Raw genomic sequence first — 12,085 nt, 5'->3', positions numbered from 1 at the left:
AGTTCAAGGGAGGAAGAGGATCCAGATATTGACCGTCATTGGATGGCAACACAACTGCATCAGGCAGAGTCCTTGTGTCCTGGGGGATTAGACAATAAAAAAAAAGCTGTTAAATGGTCTGGTTTTCACCAAATACATGGAACATACAATATTTTTACTAGCTTGTGGATGAATATATATATACAAATTCACATGCCTTTTTAAGTGGACTGAACAGAGCTTTGAATTCTGTCTTTTGCAATTCTCTGATTAGTGGATTCTTCATTCAGTTTCTCTTGTCACAATTATTCTCATATTTTGTGTTCAAAATGGCAAATACTATATGTCATATATAGTCACACTATGCATGGCCTAAATTTGCAAATAAGACAAAGGATGCCAGAATTATGTTATGTTACATCTATTCTTCATAACTTACTGAGATGTTTCACCATGGCATAGCAATAAGTATAGTCAATGTGGATGATGTTGTCTTCTTTTTGCTATGTGAATTAGGATATCAATATGTTAATTCAGAGAAAAATCATTCTTCCTACATAGGGTTTGATGCATAATGTAAAAAAATGTATGAGGTACCTCAGAGAGCCCTTCTTCTGGATCAGGCCTGTTTCATGCTTTATCCTTGTTAGTTATTAAGAAACTTTTTTTAGTGAAATGGGACAGACTAATAGCTTTTAGAATATTTTGCAAAGAGTTACATTTCCCTAGCATATTAAACATCTCAGATAATTATTCTCCCTCCTGCAGGGAAAGGTTTAAGTTGGATATTTCACTAACTATTTTGTAGCTACAGCCATCATTTGCTGCATCTTGAGAAACTACAGAATGAGAGTTAAATTTTTTTTTTCCAAAAATAAGTCAGACAAAAAATGACCTCCTGTTCACTAACAATATTTTGCCCAAGAATTCAAATATGGGTCATGATACATACCTTATTTTAGCAAACTCATTAGAGCAATGAAGAGCCTAAAATAAAACCTAGCAACATAGGTTACTGAATATGACTTCAAGCATTGCCCAGAGCAGGAGGTGATGCATAATTGTGTTGCTCCAGGAGTTGCTTCATGTGGTGCTCCTCACTCACTTTCCCTATTCCCTTCACTGCTCTTTCCATAATTCATTCGTTCCCCATGGAAGGAGTAAATTACTGATGGGATAACACAATAAATCTTCTAAAGTGACGATTAAGTAAAGTCAAGAGATTGACTATTTCCCACTTGCAACAGGGAGAAAGAAAGCAAGCAATTAGCTCTGAACACCCAGATTCAAGGGTCAGGTGGATTTAGATGGATTTCTTCTTTTGTTGTGCTGGCAAACACTGAGGGTCACAAAGTAAAACAAGTTACAGCTCTCTGTGTGTATGATGATCACAACTCAGACATCCAACCATTTTCTGATTTGGTACATAATTACTTTAAATCTTAGAAAATTCTTTCTAATATTTGAGAAAAAAATAATGAATTGTGTGATTCATTAGAAGCTGATCATTATTTTTGCACTCCTCAATGTCAAATGTTTCTTTTCACACAGCAAAGAACCTCTAGAAGAAGGACCTGGTAAATTGTTAATGATCTGTCTTTGCCCAGATTTGAAACAGCTCCTTCTCCATGTGCTACTCCCACCATCTCAGTAAGCCAATCAAATCTGTGAACTGAGATTCCATCAAAATGAAAAAAAAACCTCCAAGAACAATCTTTGTAAATTTTAGAATGGGCTCCTCAAGTTAAAATTTCATTTTATGCTAGTCTTTTTTATTTTTTTTCTGAATTTATATGGATTCATTTCTATGTTCAGCTTGTATCTGGTGTTCAGTATTCACAGAAGTGAATTCTTTATAACTGAGTAGCTGATATGCAGCTGGAGGGCAATTAGGTTGTTTCTATAGTGTCATCTTTGACCACAGTGGCCCAAGCCATACTTTTTAGCAGATATGGTTTTCCTGGGTTTTATCTGTTCTCAAATTAAATTAGTAATACTGTAGAACTTGAAAGATTACTCAAAATTTAAATCAATGCAGGCCAGTAATCCTTATGTGAGTTTTTAACATTTATCTTCTAAAAAAACGAGTATGAGGAAAACTCATTGAAAATGAGAACCTTAACTGCAGGCAAGACTTAAAATAATATTTAAACATAAATTTTAAAGTGGGTTTATCACTCTGTGTTGTGGTAGGAGTTTTGAAAATACTGGCACATTCTGACGCTTTAAAACTGTAAAAATGGTATTAACTGAATGGGTAGTAGAAAATGAATATGCTCTGAAACTTAAGGTATTATTGAGCATTCACAGTGATTAGGATTTTCCTCACTTTCTTTGCTTTGGTGGAAGGAAATACAACTTGTATGTATAGAAGATGTTTGATATTTTTCAAAAATCCCCCAAAATTCTACATGTATAAAAGCAGCTTTTCTAAGAAGATAGATGAACAATAAGTGAAACAATGGTTTTCACCTGGTGTATCACAGATTTTCTATTTCATTTCCAGAGCGAGGATTCAGAGATACTTGAACACTGTAAGAACACTTGCAGATAAGAATCTGCAAGAAAAGCAACTTCCTGTTCCTTAAGGAAACTTTGACTTACACTTTGACGACTTTACATGTCATGAACCTCCAGAATTCATTTCTAACATATAAACTAACCAGTGGAAAGATTTGCATGGTTGATCAACAGGTAACACTGATTCTTTTAAATATACTTCTGCTTCTCAAAAATTACCAAATACAGAAAGCACAAGCTGTTGAACATTTTTGCTTCTTGGATTCCTGTGCTTACTTTCAAGAATTTAAAAGTGCAATGTCTGGGCTCAGATTGTTCCCAAAGTTAAAATATCACCCTAACAAGATGTTAAATATTACTGCAAAACTTTTGAAGTCTTCAAAGAACAGTTATAATAATTTTACTTTCAAGAGGTGACTGCATACTAAAAAAAGAATGGTAACAGAAACAGTATGTTTATTTTTTGCATGATTGGGATTTTGGGCATTCTTGATTCAACTTCTATTCCATTTCTTCTATGACAGAAGGCTTATGATGCACAATCTTATTTCAGATATCAAGATGTTCAGTGTATTTAGAAATTGCTTCTTATCAGGACAAAGAAGACTGAAAGATGCATAAACAGTCACTTAAAGGGCTCTTGACTTAAAAATACTAGAGATTTTTCACAGCTCTTGATAAGAGATTTGGATCTTGTTTAGAACTGTAGTTTCACCAAGCCCAAGTTAATGCTAGCTCACACTGCACTTGAAATGAAACTGCAAATATAATACAAGTATAAACTGCTCTGTGGGAACATTTTGCTAAGAAGCTATTGTTTGCACTGAATCCATCTCCTGTTCAGTTAGGAAAAACTGCCAAATAAAATCCACTTACTGTGCTGGTCTTTGATGTCAAAAATAACATTGGCTAATAAGGAGTGATTAATCCCCAAACTAATGCTTATTGCTTCTGGATTGACTTATAAGTGATACTTGATTGTGAAAGTACTTTTGAGTACTACCCTGTTTAGTTGAGGGTATTTTCTAAGAAAGAGAGTTTGATTGGCACCCTTTGTTCTGGTCCTGTTAACAAAACACAAAGAAATAGATCTCGTTAAGTGTCATTACAATAATCAAATTTTTCCACTGAAGAGAGTAGTTTTATAGTCTGTAAATCTAGTGATTTCTGAAGCTGTTTTGGGATCAGTGACTAACAGGGGCAGGAAATGAAAATGCAGAGTAGGAACAATGTGTGCTTCATGTGTACTTACCTTTGTGAGAGATACACAATATGTCAGCGGTGCCAGAGAAGCTCAGCAGCTGAGCATGTGCTAGGGTTAAATCCTCAGTAAAAAAGAGCATAATCACAAAAGTACAATCAGCAATCAAAATACTGGAAGGTATATTTGGTTTATTTAGGTAGGGCACAAATGTCAGTTAACAAGTTATTTTTCCTATTAGTTTCCTGGCAACGAAATATATATTTAAAATGTACAATACTTACCTTCTTCCTTATATTGTACTATTACCTTTTGATAAATGTAAATGTAACTACATGCAAAGAATGGGATTTATTAGGGCTTTAGATCTTACTGCATGTACAAATCTTATTTATAGAAACACTCAACACAAATTTAAGGAGAAAAGATTTATTGCATCAAGGAAAACAGACAACTTCAAATCATAAATTACACATAAAGAGGATATTTAGAGTGTGGTTACATCTACATGTAAAGTACTGGACTTTAGATGAAGAATGAACTTTTTTGTACTGAATGATACCCAATCATCAATTAACTGCACTGAAACATCTTAGAGCAGGTGAAATAGACCCCTTTCAAAGAGAATCAAACTGAAATGTGCACTCCAGAAGTGCACTTGATGTCCTCCTGAACATTCAGGCTAAAGGCCAAGAAGACACTCTAAATCCTGCCAAGACTTGCAACATGTATGTTGTGAGCATAAGTGTATCAGGTTCAACTTCTTCTAGAGATTCAGCCTTGTTACACTGCACTGCCTGGTGCTGAAAGTGTGGGGTACTGTCTATCTTTTAATATTGACACAGCCCTTTAAAACCATGTGAAAGATAATGGGGTGCCACCATATTACAGGAAGGCATAGTTAGGTTGTATGTTTTGAAAAGTGGAAGAAGAGACCAGGTAATTATTGTTCAGTAATGTAGATCTTTCAAAAACATAGGAACAATCAAACTTTCTGTCAGCATCTAGGAGTTGAGAAGATGAATTACAGGTCCTTTGGATTCTTTAGATTCAGGAACAAATTAAATCATATCACCTCCATTTCCTTCTGACTCTGAACAGGTATGCGAGCAGGGAAGAACATTAGATCTTCAAGAGTTTTGTGTCATGAATGTAATAAGAAAAATGAAAAGAACAACATTATATGGTTACCTAACTCCAAGGATAATATGATGCATAAATCTGTTGTTACCTTAAGTAAAGTGGAAAATTCAGAGCAGAAAGACAGAGACAGACCCCATCTAGAAGAAGCAACAGGGATTGACTGGTCATTTGAAACGGTTTTAAGCTAATGTTTTGAAACTGGTAGTGTAAGATTGAAACCAATTATTTTACTTCCTGATTAATGAATCTAAAAAGCAGTCAAATTTCATTCCGATTTCTTAAAATATTCTATCCTTCCCAAGGAAAAGACTATACCAACTTATTTAGTTTAGATCAACATTTAGCAGAATGTTTTAGATGTATGGATAGTTGATTGTGAGTGTGTTTTCCTTCTGCTCACTGTGCGGATTCAACCTTAAAATCCAAAAATCAAACCAAGATTTTCCTTAATCAAATCACTGCCAAGATGATAAGATTGAGCAGGACACCATCAGACCTCACCCGTACGATAAGGCTGCCTCCAAATTATCTTTTGTCTGGCTTTTCTGTGATCCTCTTGCTTTGGTAAGATTTTGTAAGTGCACCTAATCAGAAATTTTTAAGCAAACCTCTTGCAGTTGCAGAGAGTGCAGTGTAACCTGGAACCATCTTTGTGCTGTCAGTGAAACGGGAAGATAACAGAGCGAGTGAATTTAAAGAGCAGTGAAAGCTGAATAAGTGTTCGATTTTCACTTAGTCACTGTTCAGAATGTATTGTCTCTTTAGGACCCTGTCAGATCATTGTTCCAGTCCTTAAATATCATCTGTTTCCAACCTCCCTGTCATGGGCAGGGACACCTTCCATTAGGCCAAGTTGCTCAGACAGATATTCCCCTCAGCTTTGTGCATAACTGTACTTTTATCATCTGTGATCTGTAGGAGAATCTAAATGGCTGACTAAAGCTTTCAAGCTACAAATAATAACACAAATCTAATCAAAAGGTGTCACAATCCACTCAGATTTTTTTACAGTTAAGCATTTTCTATTCTGAATATCTTCTTGAATATCAAAGGGCATACTTGTGCTTTTTAAAAAACACTGCAATGTAATGCTCCATTTCAAGGATATAGAAAACATTACAACACAGTAAGACCAGACAATGAATATTTTTGTCATTCTGAATCACTACTTTTAGATAATTTTCAGGGTAAAAATGCTATTACAGATTTGCATATAGACACATATGTAGACTGAATTTGAGAATCAGAACAAATTAATAAGCATACTTTTGGAAACACTGTAATGTGTAAAATGAATCATTCACATGTGAATACAGAATTAAGGAACTGAACTTTACATCATGGTCTTTGTAGTTGTAGTAAATAATTTTATCCTAAATCCACATCTCAGATGTACATATTCATTATTAGTCATATATTTTGTTCCTCAATACAAATTTTTCAGTGGTGTTTATGCAAAAAGTACCTTTTGAAATGTAAAATCAGTAGCACACTGTTTAGAGAATAATGCCCTGGCTGTTTCTCAGCTATGACAGGAGATTTTCACAACAGTTTCTGAATGTGTTTCCAGTTTTCTCCCGTGCTTAAAAATGAAGTGCTATCAAGGATGTGCTCTTCTTCATATTACAGACTGAGCAAATCAGAATTTTCAAGAGGCTTCTTAATGTTTTTAAAGATTATAACTACTTATGAAAATGTGGCATTTTCTTAATAGAAATTCTAATCAAATCAATCAAAAAATTCAATTCTAACTCTCAGTTTATAATAGTTGTGTTTAGAAAGTGGATAATATAATTGTATTTAAATTATTCTGTAAAATATTTTTTCTTTAATTCAAAGTTGTATCTGTATAGGAGTATAATATATATAGGAGTATAATAAGATGAAATGTGAATGGAATTTTTTTTCAGTCAAACATGGTAGTTTTTTTCATTATTAAGCTGTATAATTTTTTATCAGAGGTTATTTATTTAAAACTTTGCTATGACTTTGTATTCTTTCTTTATTATATCTCTTCAAAAAGTTGTTTTTAAATTTAATGTAAAGGCTTCTTTTTATTCCTTTTCTATCTCTTTCTGTAGGACCACTGCATGTAAGATTTTACAGAAACATACAAAATGGAGCAGAGAGCTGTCCAGTGTCCCTGAAAATAATGCAAGTCATGATCAGAAAAAGGCTGGGGAACTGGATATTGGAAGGACCGGCTGTTCTTGGCCTGGCTGATGAGTCTGGGGAAGGTTTAGGGGGATTCAGCTCAATATGAGCTGCCCTTCAATCTTGTAACAAGTTCTTAAAGCTTCAGTTCTGCATAACAAGGGAAGCTTTCAAGTCAAATCAGATATTAATCATGTAATCTCGGAATTCCAGAATGTCTACATTCGTATCCTGGGCACAAAAAGGGAAGTCAATAGCAAGATCAAAAACATGTCTAGTCCCAAAATCATACTGTAAAAAAAAAAAAAAAAAAAGGCAACAAAAAAAAACCCAAACAAACAAACAAAACCAACAAAACCAAAAAAGCCCTTAAAAGTTCAACTCCCCGCAAAAAAACCCAAACAAATCCTCCCTTTATATTCACTGAAGAGCTCTTTTTTTAAAAAAGTATGATTTCTCTTTCTATTTTACTCAAGCTGCTTATTTGTTTTAACTTGCCTTCTTCATTATTCATGGTTTGAGCAGAATCTCAATCATCTGTCGCTGGCAGTAGCCAATATTTTGTCTGGCTTTGTGCTACTTGGCAGGTTATCTCATGTTGGTGCTGTGTTTTTTTTTTTTTTCTTAGGGATATTTATATGTTTTCTAATGTCTAAAGTTTTGGTTGAGTAATGTTCTTGTCCCATTTTTATGGTAGAAATTGCCCCTGCTTTCCCTTCTGAGCAATTTGAAGTGGCTAGTGCCTCTATAGATTTGCAGATAAAAGTCTCAAAAGCAGTAATTGCTAAAAGAAAAAGAGTCTGTCTGCCTCTTTACTCTTTTAGCAAGTACTATATGAAGAAAAAACAGTGTGTCAGGAATAGAGTACCTTGATATCAAAAGTTCTAGAATTTGACTCTTCCCCTGCCTGTAGAATATATTAGAATAGGCAGCATGAAATAAATATTCTAGAAAGGGAAAACAATAGGTAAAAAATGCTGTTTTGAACAGAACAGTCTCTTGCAAATGACTAATTTGGGTAAATGATTTATAATCATGCAATCACAGAATACCAGGTTGGAAGGAACCCCAAGGATCATTTGGTTCAAGCTTCAACTTTGTGAAATCATTTGTGCTAGACAAGATGGCAGGAATTAGCAGTGTAATCTAATTTTAAAATTCCTTACGTGAACTCAAATCTTCAAGTTTTTTTGAAGTTCTGTTTTAAGACAATCACCTGTAATGACTTTTACCCGAAGAATAATATATGGACAGTACTGTTTCTCTGAAAACATGATACTTTGTGAACCCCAACATAATGGATTTCTGATCTTGCAAAAGGAAACAGGGACATTTATTTGCACATACCTGAAAGGGTCTTTGGTTTCATAAGAGATACAAGCAAATGAGAAACAAAGAGTCATCCACAGTGAAAAGGATGATTCACACCTGCAGTTGTTCTGCAAAAGAAAATAGTCTATTTTTACTTATATAATTTTTTTCAGAGTCTTTAAGAAATGAGAATTGAATATGTCTAACTGTGAAAGTTGTGCTTATTAAATGTAAGTGCCCTTTGAAGTATGCTCCCAAATGGGACCTTAGGAGAATCTGTACAGAATGCTTCCTCTTACAGAAGCATATGAATAAACCTTCATTAATGGCTATCTGGAGGTGCAAGATCAGATCAAAATCTGAAACCCCAACATCCACCTTTTGGTCAAAGTGGGCATCAGTTCAGTCGGATAAGCAGGGACAACTTAATTTTACCTTAGAGTAAATACATTGTGCACTTAATTTCACTTGTATTTTCTGTCACAATGCAAATTTTTGACATTCTAAATATTTTTATTTTTATCTGCTTATTTCTTTGATCCAGCTCAAGTGTGACTGTAAAGTACCTGGGTAATAATAATAAAAAAAATTAATTGTAACTGAAATACACAGCAGGGTTTACAAAGTATATTAACAGAAATGCAGGTTTCATTGCATCTTTCTCATATAGCCAAAGGCTAAGGTGGGTTTCTACTTCAGATGTCTGAGACAAAGAGAAACACTGCAGTGCAGAGGCCAAGAGAAACAAAGCACCAGATCATAATCAAGGCTGCTGTCTGGAGAGCTGGATGTGTCCTACCTGGAGAATTAATATGGAAAGTATCTCAGAATCTTTTCTGGATTCTGTGATTGCAAGGTGTCTAGACTTGAAGAACGAAAATTCCAAGTATACCTGGAATACTCACTAGACATAAAACAATACCTTATAGGATTCATAGTGTATTTGTTTAATCATCCCATTTGGAATGGGCTGAAAGTATTTTCATATTCATGGTGAATTCTTCTGTTAGCAAGAAAAATGCAATATACTTTGTAACTTTTAATAATTTTCACGTTGTTTTGGAAATAGAATTAAATTGAATATTTATCAGAGATATAGAAATTAGATAAATGAAACAAACCCTAAGTGTTTCTTACAAACCATTCAAGTCTGGTTTGGGTTGTTTGATATTTTTATTCACTGCCAACAATTTCAAATTCAAGAAAGGAGTCAAAGATGCAGATGAAATAGCTTTTTATCCTCAAGCAAAACTAGTAAAAGAACACAATCACCATAGCATTCTTACTTCATGCTATTCAAATACCAAAGGCCAAAGATTTCTGCACCTAAAGACTAAGGCAACCCCTGAGGCTTTAGAAGAGTTTTAAAATAGAGTTCAGGAAACTATTCTCTGCAGAGGAGTATTTGGTGAAATTGGAACCCTGCATATACATAGATACACAATTGTGAATCTCAGTCCCTTGAAGCAACTCGAGATACTCTCTGTCAGCTTTTGAATCACAATTTCAGGATGAGCTGTTCTCAGATAAGCTATTTATATTCTCCTGATATTCACACAAATTGGGCTGAGGACTGATCCCTTGCTATAAAAAAAATCTTTATACTCCAGGATAGGAAGATACAATCATTGTCGCTTCACTATTAAAGCCCTAACTTTCATGAAAAAACAATAAACTCTGCAGCTGATGATAACAGCAGCACAACTCATCTTCAGTTGCTTTTTTGCCCATTTTGTTAATTTTCAAGGGAACAAAATTCATATTCAAGTTTGTACAAAAGCATCTTCCTACCATTCATGAGTTACCATTTTTGCTCTTCAGCTTTAACTGTGATTAAAAGTTTCCTATACCCTTTATGTTGTCTCTTCATTTCATGGGTATTTTCTTAAGTCAGCACTCCTATACAGATGAAATTTGCTATAAGTTAGCACTTCAAAAAATTCACACAACCCTGGGAGGTAGAAACACAGTGGTAAATAAGACTTTTTGGCCTTAAGGATCTCTGTGCTTTTTTCTTATGCCTCCATGTAACTTTGCAAAGCATAATTTGGAACAATTGTAGCTCCAAGCTACTGTTATTCAATAGTATTCAACTTCAAATAAAACTTTGTAAATTCAGGGTACTTTTAGTTGCTTATTTCTTTATATCTTTACTCTTTTTTTTTTTTTTGGTTTTAAATTGGATTTTGCTATTTCCACATACCGATATTGCTGAATGTTATATTCCACAAGTACTATGGGTAATGGAATTATTTCAGAATAGGAAACAATTTCCCATCATAGGATAGAAATTTAATTAAAAATCACATTCACAGGTTATAATTTATTGATAATTATGTGGTCATACAGCTGTATTCTCAGACCAGAACCTGTATTGGTATGAAAGGGAAACCATAGAAATATTGACTATGTTATATGACAAAATAAAGCTTTGTAGGAGAAATATATATTATTATACTTGACTGCAAAGGGCTAGTTTTTTGCATTTTCTTGAGACAAATCAATTTCACTCAGATGGTGATGCCTCTGATACAAACTTGGAAAAAGATTGGATGAATAAGAAAAGTATTTTGAAGACCTATTTTTCTTTTTAGAAAAGCAAAATCATACTTGTGTGGAGGAATTTATCTGGTAGATCTTTGATGAGGTGATCTCAACTTTTTAAAAAAAATTTTAAGTGCCTCTTAATTTAATGTGAAATAGTAATTATTAGATCTTTCCTTCTCTAAACTTTTTTTTTTTTTAAACTTCCAAACCCTTGTATTTTTATATAAAATTACTTAATTAAAACTTCTCAAGTGTTTTTCTGGACTGTGGTGCAGCAATGGGGCCTTTAAAATACCAAATTAACATAATTGGTATTCTGGTTTATAGAGAACTATATTCTGAAACACATAACAAGTAATTGTTAGCCTTTTTCTCTCTTTTGATTTATGAAAAAGAGAGCAACATCTTACAGATGGTTCGTGGTGCTATTTTCTTTAAAGGAGGCACCAAAGTAAGAGAAACAATTTTTTTTTAATTGATGGGCAGAATGTGGAATAAAGTCATATTGAGATTTACTTTTCAGTAGCAGAACCATAAGAAGACTTAAACAAGAATAGAGCATTTCTTTTGAATAAGACAGTATTTCTTGTTCTTCTGTTAGTTTTCTTGTAGCTCAGGAAAACTCTTGCAGCTTTGTGAAACTTTCGGCATTGTGCTGGTTTTGCATGGGATAGAGTTAATTTTCCTCATAGTAGCTGGTGCGGGGCTGTGTTTTGAACTTGTGCTGAAAGCAGTGTGGATACCACAGGAATGTTTCTGTTATCACTGATCAGGACTTGCACAGAGTCGTGGCTTTTTCTGCCTCTCCCACCACCCCACCATTCAGTGGGCTGGGGCTGCACAAAGATTTGGGAGGGGACACAACTGGGACAGGTGACCCCAACTGACCAAAGGGATATCCTGTGCCATATGGTATCAGGCTCAACATACATATAAAATTGAGGAAAAGAAGAAAGAAGCAGGGGGATGTTTGGAGTAATGGCATTTGTCTTCCCCAGTCTCTGTTAGACATGACGGGGTCCTGCTCTCCTGGGGATGGCTGAACACCTGCCTGCCCGTGGGAAGCAGTGAATGAACACCTTGTTTTGCTTTGTTTGTGTGTGCAACTTTTCCTTTCCCTATGAAACTGTTGTTATCTCAGCCCATGAGTTTTCTTACTTTTACTCTTCCAATTCCCTCCCTCATCCCAGCACAGGGAGAGGGAGTGAGCAAGTGGTTGTGTGGGGATTA

This window comes from Empidonax traillii, unplaced genomic scaffold (assembly GCF_003031625.1).
Source record: "Empidonax traillii isolate 1590-97213 ecotype Southwest subspecies unplaced genomic scaffold, ASM303162v1 scaffold176:size2985712, whole genome shotgun sequence".
Taxonomy (NCBI): Eukaryota; Metazoa; Chordata; class Aves; order Passeriformes; family Tyrannidae; genus Empidonax; species Empidonax traillii.
Note: the sequence above shows the minus strand (reverse complement) of the source record.